The sequence below is a fragment of the Phascolarctos cinereus genome, unplaced genomic scaffold, assembly GCF_003287225.1.
Source record: "Phascolarctos cinereus isolate Bilbo 61053 unplaced genomic scaffold, phaCin_HiC Scaffold_4;HRSCAF=312, whole genome shotgun sequence".
In the NCBI taxonomy this organism is placed as follows: Eukaryota; Metazoa; Chordata; class Mammalia; order Diprotodontia; family Phascolarctidae; genus Phascolarctos; species Phascolarctos cinereus.
Genome location: NW_027555847.1, coordinates 135,010,801 through 135,023,001, shown reverse-complemented (window position 1 = coordinate 135,023,001; position 12,201 = coordinate 135,010,801). Strand labels below are relative to the sequence as shown.

The 12,201-nt window shown below is 35.0% G+C and overlaps 1 protein-coding gene across 2 annotated transcripts in view; it reads right to left on the bottom strand.

Moving 5' to 3' along the window:
- The window catches only part of AXIN1 (axin 1), a 157,645-nt gene that overhangs the window by 37,920 nt on the left and 107,524 nt on the right, over positions 1-12,201 (bottom strand). The window lies entirely within an intron of this gene.

The window sequence follows — 12,201 nt, the reverse complement described above, 5'->3', positions numbered from 1 at the left end:
TTTTAACCTACACAGCAAGATCTTGAAGTTCCTTCACCATTTTGATCACCCTCCTTCAGATATCCATCAGCTTAGCAATGTCCTTCCTAAAATGTGGTATTCAGAACTGAACAAAATATTTCTGATGTGGGCTTGGTGCTGTACTATGGTCCAGTAGGACTATCACAGTCCTGGACACCCTAACTCTCCTAATGCAGTATAAGGTAGGATTAAATTTTTTGGTGATTACATCACACTGTTGACTCATATTGAACATTATAGCCTGACAAAATCCATAAAGATCTTTTAAAATCAAGCTTTTAAAATCCATGTTTTCCCATCTTGTAACTGGGAAGCTGATTTTTTGAACCATCTCTACACCTCCTTGTTCTTTTTCCTCTTTTTAAATAATTCTTTGTTATAAGTATGACTCTTAGGGAGGGGAAAGGAAAATGGGAGAATCAAAGTGATATTACAAGATATAATAAATATATTTTTAAAATTTTCATCTCAGTAGATTTGGCCCAATACTGTAGTGTCTGTCTCTCTCCACCTACCCACCCACCCACCAACATTAATACACACACGCACACACACACACGAATGAATTAGTTATCACTCCTAGTTTTACATCATCTGCAAATCTGATTAGCGTGCCAATCTATTTCCTTATCCAGATCTCTGATAAAGGTGTCAAATAATACACAGTCAAGCACGGATTTTTGTGCCATCCCATTAGACACTTCATTCCAAGTTGATATTTAACCATTAACAATTACTTTTTAGGTCCAACCACTCAGCCAATTCGAAATCTGCTATTATATAAGCCCATATCTTTCTATCTTGTCTATAAGAATAGTATGAGTTTTTCCAAACTCCTTGATAAAATCTAAGTAAACTATGTCTAGAGCATTCCCCTGATCTATCAGTGGATTGGCCCTACAAAAAAAGAAAATGAAGTTGGTTTGGTATCAGTGATCCTGATGAAACTATGCTGGTACTTCGTGATTTTCACTTTCTTTTCTAGAATATGGGATCCTCTGTACAGAGCTGAAAACTGGATTAGAAATTAACTAGTCTAACCATTTCATTACATACATGACGAAATCAAGGCCCAGAAAGATTAAGTGACTTGTTCAAGTGCACACAACAACGGGAAGACTCAGAATTTTAATCTCAGTCCTGTGGTTTCAAGTTCAGTGCTCTTTCCACTGCACTATAATCAGTCTTTTAATAACATGCTTCAAATTTTGCTAGAAATTCAAGTCAACTTCATTAGTCTAGTTTGCTCTACTCTCTATAGGTGATGACACCCTCCAAAGCTTGTAGACTTAACTTCACTCTTTTGAAAATTAGGACACATGCCTGCTTCCAGTCTTATGGTATTTTTCCTGATAACACTGAACTTTCCTTTAAAAAAAATTTATTTGTATTGACATATTTTATCTTTATTTGACAATCATTTCTGAAAATATTCTTTCCACCTTCACTGCGAGACATTCCCTGCATCAAAAATTTAAAAAAGGAAAAAAGCAGTATGATAAAACTACCCAATGTGCCCAAACTTTGTTTTTAAATATCCTTTTAGTTTTGAATATTTTATATCTCTTGGGTTTTTTTTTTAACATTAGCAGAATTTCTCCCAGCATTCTTCCTCCTCTCAGAGAGAGCTATTTCATATAAAAAATACAGGATGTAACAAAAGTTTTAGTATACTTTTAAGCTCTAATACATTAAAAAAAGTACCAACTTTAACAATACCCTTACAACTGTGCTAAATTTTTGAGACACATTATTTTCTAAAAAAATAAAATCAATAAAGCTGGTCAATACATGGAAAAAGTGCAAAAATATATTCAACATTCCACATTCATGGACCTCCTACAATTACAAAAGTCTAGGGTGGGACTGTCTTTTTGAAACTCTTCTTGGGGCCATACTTGTTCTTTACAATTTTGTATCATTCACTTTTGATTGTTTTGTGGTTGTTCTTTCCATTTTCATTGTATAGACTTGATCTGGTTGAGCTGCCTTTCCCATCTTTGTTTTCTTCAGTACCTTTTCCACATCCTTGATACACATTTGGAACTGTGATGTTCTCTGTTCAAACCTTTAGGACTCTGATGACTCCACTGCTTTGATATTGAAAAGTTTGTCATAAAACAGATCTTTCCTGTTGTCTGTTGTTCCTGTGCCAATTTTGCCCTTAAATATTCAAAAGATCACTTTTTAGGTCTCTTATCAAGTTTTCTTTAAGCTGGTCATTTCTTTGACTTCAGTTTGATGAAGTGACACTGTTCATAATCATCCACTTCCTTTTCCATAAGGTTTTACAAATGAATTTGTATTCAAAATCAGTGTTGCTACTGGCTGCCATGTCTGTCTGCTTGGCCAACTTAAGTGTTTGCTGTCTGATGCAGTTTTCTGACTTAAAAAGTGGCATATTGGTCAAACTTCTTTGCAAAATTATTATAGTTTTTGTCTATGTCTTTTCCTCTATCCATTTCTCAATTTTTGAAGAAAAAACCTTGCTTAAATGTGTTATGGTAGAATTCTCCAAAATAAATGCCATCTTTTTGTCTCCTTTACTATTCTAGTTTTGTATTAATTTTGATCTTTGCTCTCACAAGTTAGTGATCTCACTATGCATAGACAGCAAGTTCAACAATGCCTCCTGTATAAGCCCTTGTTAGGAAAATTAAAAAAAATATGATAGATGTACAGAAACTCAATGTGTAGAGATCAATATATGGATCTGTTTAAGAAATAATAAAATCAGGTGATATTTATAGAATGTTTTACAATTTATCCCAAAACTATTTTGAGAATAAACTATATGGGTAGTAAAGCCTGCCTTGATTAGATTATTAGAAGGGAAGTTGGTTTTTTGCCAAGAGATATTCCACAGTAGACATCATTAGAATAACACAGTTGACATAAAGTAAAATTCTACTATACTTACTGCTTCATAACTGTCAAAAAAAAAACACCATCTGATTTAATAGCACACAAATTGCCTTAAAGTCTCTCCTTCAAAAAGAGGTCTACCCTTCAGAACTTCCACTCAAAATTATACAAAATGCTTTGTTTTGATATCATTAATATCAAAGGGTTACATGCTTGCCAAAGGTGTCATGGAGATTCTCTATAGGTGATGACATCCTTCAGAAAGTTCCTGTTGGTTTGCAGATGACACTGTGCTCAATGAATCAAATATGACCTTAAAATACTACACAGCCTAATGAATGAGCTCCATAATCATGCTAAACAGTTTGGTCTAATTCTCCACATAGGAAAGAACAAGTGAAAAGAATATTTCTCTAGACTATGATATACAAGTGGATGGCAAAACTACAGAGCTCATTCAATAGCATATTCTTATCTTGGCCAAATTTGCAAATGGAAAATGAGTTGGACTCAGAAACCAACACCAGAAAGGGAGTATGGGCTAAATAACCTTTGGGAAATTATACAGTTTTTAAAATGACTCCAACATTGTCTTTGAAATGAAGGCCTTAATTTGTAATACAAATAATCTAGGGATACTGTATGGCTGCAAGTCATGGAACAATATAGTGTCCAAAGCAATAAAATTCAGAATCTTCCAAAACACTATTAATTGGTCTGGAAAGCAATTAGGAATTATGCTAAGAAAGTAACTAGAATGTCTATACCTTTGATCCAGAGATAGTACTGTTAAGCATATGTTACTGGGACGCTGAAGATAACTTGTATTTTACGACGCAAAATGTTAAAGAGAACCAGGCAAACAATATGCATAATGACTATAACAAAATAAATTTAAAAAAAAGGATCCTGAATACCGTGAAGTTTAAATGATCAAGTTCTGTCCCAAGGAGATATAAGAAACCTCTGTTATTTGCAGAGGTGAGGGCTATGAGCATAAAAAAGGGGAAGACAAACTATTCCCCTGCACCCCAGCCTATTTTTGTACTATCTGAAAACTAAGAATGTTTTTTCACATTTTTAAATACAATAAAACTTTACTCACAAACAAAAATCATTCACAGTTTGTGGACCTTAGAAAAAAAAGCAGTGGGCCAGATGCCCAATTCTGTTGTAGAACAAGAAAAAGACTTGGCTAAAATGTAGGTTAGTTTTATTTTGCTTGTTTTTTTTTCCCTTTTGTTATTCTTTAATATAAAAGGTGCTCTAAAGGGAAGGAGGAAGAATATAATGGGAAATCAGGTCTGTGAAAACAAAAGCTATCAAAATTTTTTAAATGATAAAATTATCTAAAGGGCAAGAGAGAAACGTGTGTTAGGCATGAAAAGCCTGCAACACTTTAAAAACAAGGAATTATGAGGAAGAAGCAGAGTAAAGGATGTCATCAAAGAACTCCCTGAGCAAAAAAGATAGGCTGGTCAGGAGGCGATAGCAAGGAATAATAACCACTGGACAATCTGTGTGCTCTGTGTGTGTGTATACGCATACATACATACCTACATACACACACATACATACATGTATGTATGTATGTATGTATGTATGTATGTATAGCTGCAATAAAAAAAAAAAAAGGAAGACAAATCCTCTCTACTCCCCATCCCTGGCCACATTGAATGGATTTCTTGTGATAAACTTCCAGGAGGACATAGACAAGAGGTGCAGAGGATGGAGGCCGGTGGAGGGGTTTTGATTTTCATCATTAGAGGGAATACCACATGTATCTGAGAGTAATTAAGGCCAGGGATGAACTTTAATCAGACTTCATGGTTACAAAAAATGATTAATTTTCTGTGTTGAGTCACCTTCAATACCTTTTTTTCAATTCAACACAAGTTTATTAAATGTCTATATGTGCAAAGTATATTGTGGAGAGACCCATTCTAGCCCCCAAGGACTTCATAGTTCAGTAACAGAGGTTAACAGAAGTTTGAATAAGTAATATAAGGGGTATAAGTTAAAGAAGAAATCAGTTGAGGTTGCTAGAAGTCATTGACAAAACAAAAGTTTCCATTTATACCAAAATATTTATAGCAGCACTTTTGTGGTAGAAAGGAACTGGAACCTAAGTAGATGTCTGTCCACTGACTGGATTCTCTAGACTTTGCCCATGTGCCTTAGTTGCCTTTCACTTTGGCATATCCTTTAGTCCCTTAGGGTACCTTTCTCACACTGGTGAATTCCTCCTGGGGCCTCCATTTTGGAGGGAGGCCTTAAGCTAGCCATCCTTCATTCCTCTCTCAGCTCTGCTTCTGACTGTCATGGCCAGCTGTACCTTCCTACTGCCTGTATTTTTAGCTCCCTTTTCTGCATGGTTTTACCTCGTTAGAATGTAAGCTCCTTAAGGGCAAAGACTGTCTTTTTCCTTGTCTTTTGAATGCCTGCCGTTAAGGACACAGCAAGCACATAGTAAGGAATTTTAAAAATACTCCTTGACAAACATATTGGGGAATGGTTAAACAAATCGTGGTACACAAACATTATGGAATATCAAGTGCTACAAGAAACATAATCCAGTGAAGAAATAATATTCTTACCAATTCTTTGTAAGAGTACAGAGAAGCATAGAAAAACTAACATGAATTGATGCAAAGTGAAGTAGGCAGAATCAAGAAGATAATAGATAATATAACTACAACAATGTAAATCGAAAGTACAACAACCACAAAACAAATGAAGGTGAATGATGCAAAATTATAAAGAACAAGCTTGTCCGCAAAGAAGAGATATAAGAAGATCCCCACTCTGGCTTCCTTGCAGAGGTCTGGATCCACAAGTATGGAATATCACATATATTTTGGATTATTTTAATATATTTATTGATTTTGCTGATTTCCCCTCTCCCCACCCCACCCCACCCCCTCTTCTTTGATCTAAGGGATGGCTATCATAGAGGGAGAGGTATATGGGTTTTATGTCCAGGCAATGTAAAAAGATACTGATAAAAATCTATCAGACAAAAGAAAAAAGAAATCAGGAAAGGAAAGATTTGTAGAAATGGGGGCATTTAAATGGATGGGACATTAAAGATATTTTGAAAACTAAGGCATAAAGTTAAATAGAAAATTAATTCAGGAGACCAAATGACATCAAAAGATGGAATTTTGATATTGTATCCAAAACCCATCTAAATTCCTTTGAAAACTATTTGATAGAAATTTCTATTAATGAAGTTTTTCTTCTTGTGAAACACAAAGAAGATAATTAAGTATATATCATTGAATGTAGAATTTTCTTAAATAAAATATGTTTCTGCACAAATATAAATAAAAACTATTAGGCAATGACAGCATTCAAGGTGCAGCATTTAGAGAGTATGGTAAAAGGATTTCACATTGCCAATGAAAGGTTTACCAATACTAGCTATATATACCACATTTAAAAAATAAACAGATGGATAAATAAATTGCATGAGTCCATCAAAAGGCCCCCTCAGAATTAATAAACTCTGAAAACTGTTTCTAAAACTATTTAAAGAACAAAAGAGCACCCCATTTGGAATGCTGTTTAAGGCAGTTACTAAATTGTCATTGCATAATGCCTAGAGTGTCATTCAGGTGCATTTTGTCTTTCCAGTGAAATTCTGCCAGAACATATTTTTCTCAGTGTGCTATTTTTCTTTCCAAGAGGGGAGAGGAGGGAGGGGAAACTCTATCTGCACACAATCTCAAAAGGTTAGAGCTTTAACTCAATAAAGGTAAGAGCAAACATGCACTTCTAGGAAAAGTTATCATTAATACTGTAGAAATAGCTACCTAGTAAAACAAAATTAGTCTTATTTTAAAAGATTCTTAATAATAATAATAATAATAATGTTATTAATATGGTGTCTGAAGGACACTTTCTTCAAATGGTGGGATGTAAGCCAAATAAACTTCTATGTACTAACTCAAAGGAGGAGAAAGAATAAGTGTTAAAAAAAGGTGAGAGAGAGAGAGGCAGAAATAGAAGTGAAGAGCTCCTAGGTAGGATGTTGTCTTCAGTCACTTAACTAGCCAAGTGACTGACTCCAAGAGTACTTATGACTCTGAGTCTCATGTTGTTAATCTGTAAAATTTGGATAAAACATGAATTATTGACTTCATGGGATGTTGTAAAGAAAGAACTTTGCAAAACAAACTTTGAGCTGTTATTAATTATTAAGGGGTCACTGGAATAATAGAAAGCTCAGAGGATTTAGGGGCAGCTAAGGGGCACAGTAGATACACTGCCAGGCTTGGAGGAAGGAAGACCCGAGTTCTAATCTGGCCTCAGACAATGACTAGCTGTGTGACCCTGGGCAAGTCACTTTCCCCTGTTTACCTCAGCTTCCTCATCTATAAAATGAGCTGAAGAAGGAAATGGCAACCCACTCTAGTATTTTGCCAAGAAACACCCCAAACTGGGGTCATGAAGAATTGAACGTGACTGAAAAACGACTGAAGTGAGGACAACTTTGGCTACCAAAGTGACATTATTTCTTACCAAAAGCTTTACTTAAAGAAAACATTAATGCAACATAAAATCACAACAATAATTCTCTACTGAACACATGGAGGACAACTCTGGCTACCAAAGTGACATTATTTCTTACCAAAAGCTTTATTTAAAGAAAACATTAATGCAACATAAAATCACAACAATAATTCTCTACTGAACGCATGGCAACAATGACCAACAAAATGGAATGTAATGAAATTTTTACAATTTTCACAAAAGAATTATTTCATTTATTAGAGTTACCAAATAAAAGTGCTGTTGCTAACATATATATGGGCTGGAAGTGAACCAAAGGGGGAAATCTGTATATCTGGACCAATTGTATATTCACCAGAAAAGCAGCTTTTGTTGGTAGGTAGGGTGCTGCTAAATTTTTTTCTTTCTTTCTTTTTTAAAGTAATAAATTCTCTGTACCTTCAGTCTGGGTGGAAAGAGCAGACTTTTGTTCAGAGCACAGTAGTGAAAGACTGATAATGGCCTCTAATCTATCCAGCTTCAAAACACATGTTCAGCCCTGCTGAGCTCCCTTTGATGTAACTTTAACTAGATTCCCTAGTGCCACCTCTGAACTTGGAACATTCCTTCATTCAAAGCTCGATGCCAACTCAACCAGAGGAAGCAAACTCAAAGATAAGCACTTTAATTTTATCCCCACTAAACTTCACTGAAAAGAAAACTGGGGGCAGGAAAGAAAAAATGAAACTAATGTAACACAAAGTTCTCCTAACTTTTCAGGTAACTTTCTCTTAGTTATCTTTAACAGCAAGAAATCTGAAAAACCTGGAAATGTACTCACTGAAAACTCTCCATTGAATAATTTTACAGTGTTCTTCAGATGCTATCTTTTAGCTTTCTCTGTTTTGTTTGCACCTCTAAGCTCTTAAGCAATAAAAAAAAAATTAAGAACTGTCTTCTAGAGAATAGCTAATACTAATAACTAACCATACTTCTATAATATTTCACAGCTTACAACACACTTTCTTCACAACTCTGAAATATGCAGTGTGTTATTTAAATGAGTGGCGTTAAAAATTTGTCCACAGGCTCAGAACTAATAAACAGTACATCTAGGACTTGAAACCAAGTCTTTGAAATCCAAGTTAGTATTCTTTTTATTACAAGACACTACTTCTCAATAAAAATATAGTGTTGTTTTGAATATAGACTGCATTCCTAAAGTATGTGTGTATGTATTCACTCCTACTCTATTTTGGAAACTCAGTCTATTCAAACCCAAGAATTTAAACAGATTTTTGGAAGTTGAGAAATAAGTTAATGTGGATGGCTAACTCTACCTTGGCCCCTGCTTCACAGTACCCTGTCTCTTTCACTCTATTCCTTGGGTGGCTTAGCTAGTTTGGTTACCAAGTTTGGAAAACAACAACTACTCTGGGGGATCTACTATCACGTCTACTTTTTAGTTCTGTGACATTTAAAAACGAACTTTAAGAACTCTGCAGTTGCAAGCAGAAGTTCTGGAATCATCTATTTCTATCTATAACTGGAAAACGGATCTCAAATCAAGAAGCAAAGTGCATACTACTATTGGTGGTAAAATTATTCTAACAATCTCTTTCTACCTCTTAATCCAGGAGTTTTCATGAGAGATGAAAGCCACTCTTACATTAAAACTTTCCAGTGAGATTGATGAGACTGGAGCAGGAATGCAAGACAGTCATCTGAAGTTTGCAATGCCAGCAGGGGCATTTGGCTGAGATTTCTAGTGTGTGTGCATGTAGGGAATAATGAGGAAATTGTTGCTATTACTTTTGGTGTTCACAGGAAGATCAGTGAGGTTTAAGCTGTGTCTAATGATACTAAAATAACAATTACTGTCTGTGCTTAGGTTTTATATGATCCAAATTGGGATGGGAGAAGGCAGGAGGGTTCAAATGTGGTCATACATTTGGTCAAATATGGTAGACAGTTTATGTGATCCTCATTAACAATCCGATGAAGTAAATTACACAAGTAATAATTATTTAAAATGTAAACCTAGAGAGGCTTGACCAAGGTCACTCAGCTTATTAAGTGTTAGAACCAGGACTTGAACTCCTATTCCTTGGCTTCAAATCAAGTGTTCTTTTTACTACTACATCACACTGACACAGATGAAATGAAGAAGTGCTAAGGAGGGCAAAGAAGGAGTTATGCCTAAATGACCTCTAGTATTTGCAATAAATAAAATTCTTTCTTACAGGTTCTCACTTTGACACCAAATTACCTTCTGAATGCAGAGTCAGAAAGGAATCATTAATATGCACATCTCTATCTACTCCAACAAAAGAATGTGAAAACTACTAATACCAACTCCTAATCAGTGCAGAAAGAGATAAAGGTACCAATGTACAGTCACTCTTGTCCATCACTTGCAGATAAGTTTCCACATTATTCATATACTTTTTGTAAATATACCAAAAATTAAACCCCAGAGGCCCAGAAAGTGAAGAGATTCTAGATGGAACTAAAGATGTTTCTCATTATCTAATATGTAATTTTTTTCTACTTAACAGTATTTTATTTTTTCCAGTTACATGTAAAGATAGTTTTCAATATTCATTTTTGTAAGATTTTGAGTTCCAAATTTTCCCCCCTTCTTCCTTTCCCTCCTCCCTCCCCAAGACAGCAAACAATCTGATATAGCTTATACATGTACAATCATGTTAAACATATTTCCACATTAGTCATGTTGCAACACATAATTTCTTGAGAAATGGAATAAACTTGTTTTCCATCACCTCTGTGCAAGTAGTATTAAAGCAATGATGATGATGATAATTGCAAATATTTGTATAGTGCCTACAATATGCCAGGAATGTTGCAGGGAATTTTACAAATATACCTCACTGGATCCTCACAACAAACCTGGAAGTTAGGTGCCTTTGTTATCCCTATTTTACAGCTGAAGAAATGGAAGTAAAACAGAGTTTGAGAGACTTCTCTAGGGCCACACAACTACTAAGTGTCTGAGGTTGGATTTTATCTCAAGTCTTCTTGTTTCCAAATGCAGTGCTCTATCCACTGCACTGCCTCACTGCCTCTAAGTATATCAGACTTGTATAACAGGTGAATTAGAAGATGATTAAAAGGACTCACTGAAGAACAGTCCTCCAACACATGATCCAAATGAACGAAAACCTAACTCGTAAATGACATGAACCTTTTCCTGTGTTTTAATGGAGTCACACATGATTTCATGCATATGTATATTCCTTTCAACAATACAGGCTAAAATTCTTCCATACCTTTTCATATAGTGGAATTATTGTTCATGTTTCCCCATAAATATATGTCCAGTGTACGGAAGGAAGGAAGGAAGGAAGGAAGGAAGGAAGGAAGGAAGGAAGGAAGGAAGGAAGGAAGGAAAAGAAAGAAAGGAAAGAAAGAAAGAAAGAAAGAAAGAAAGAAAGAAAGAAAGAGAGAAAGAGAGAAAGAAAGAGAGAAAGAAAGAAATTTCTGGTGTATGAGCATTCCATTCTGACTGATTATATGTTGTTCACTTTCTTGTTAGAAGGCTAAACCACCTATATTTCTTGAATATATTTAATGTCACTTTTTGAAGCTCTTTCAGTTAAGTCTAGCTTAATTCTTCTAAATTGTAGGTTAATTCTTCTAAGGTTACAGTGTTACCATGATTCACTGCCACAGTACCAGCAAAACACTGATATTAAAAAGCTAGATTTGTGGCAGTGAAAAATTTGGAATCTTGAAAGCTCTGAATAATTTATCATGTTTAAGTCAGCGCAATCTCTTTATCCTCCTGCTCAATTATGGGCTCAGTTAACTCTTCATTATAAATATATTTAATATCAATAAACAAGGTACATCTGCCCAGGAGACTAGGGTGTCCTGAATTAGAAATCATTGTCAGAAGGAAGGCTCATTTTCACACAGTTCTACTTCCTGTAGAAACGATCAGTCCTCTATAAATGTAATTGATTATTAATATCAATAAATAATTATAGCTGAAACTTTTTAATAATAATGTTAACTCTTTTGAAGAGCCATTAAATAGGTTAGCTTCAGCAGAATGACTGTAACTTGGACTAGTTTGTCTGATAGGACTGTAAAAGAGGGAGGAAAAAAAGGTACTTTTGCTGTCACTATTCCAATAATTTCCAAGTACCTAAAAAGAGAAAAATTGAGCTGACATAGTTGTGGCAAAGTGGAAGAAACCCTAGATTGGGAGTCAGAAGAACTGGTTCTTAAATACCAATTCTGACATTAGTTAACAACATGATCTTTAGGTCACTTCCCTTTCTCTGGGGCTCAGTTTCCTCACCTGTATAACAAATAGATTGGACTAGATAGATTATCTTGCTCTAACAATCACTGATTCTAAAAACTACTCATAAATCTGTCTATTATTTATTAGAATAAACTCCCCTTTCCTCCCCTTCCAATAAGGGTGTCTTATTTTAATGCATTATCCTTACTTAGTCACGGCAGACTATGATTCAGACACAGTATCAGTATCTATGTGGCATCTGTCCTTTTATAATGTAAAATAAAACCCAGACATTTTGAGTAACTGGCATGTTAACTTGGGATAAAAGAACAACAAAATATTTGGCCATCTTTTAAAAAAGTTTGAACTCTAATTAAAGCCCAGAATGTTGCTCTACATTTGTGCTTGTTATTAAGTAGAGGAGGAAATACTCTGGGATTCTGGGGGCCGGATGTATTACTGACTAGTAGCTCCTGCATTTACCCAGATAAGCAGTTGGATGGTTTTTCTAGTCTGCATTAAAAAGCCACCACGAATACGTCTAAGAA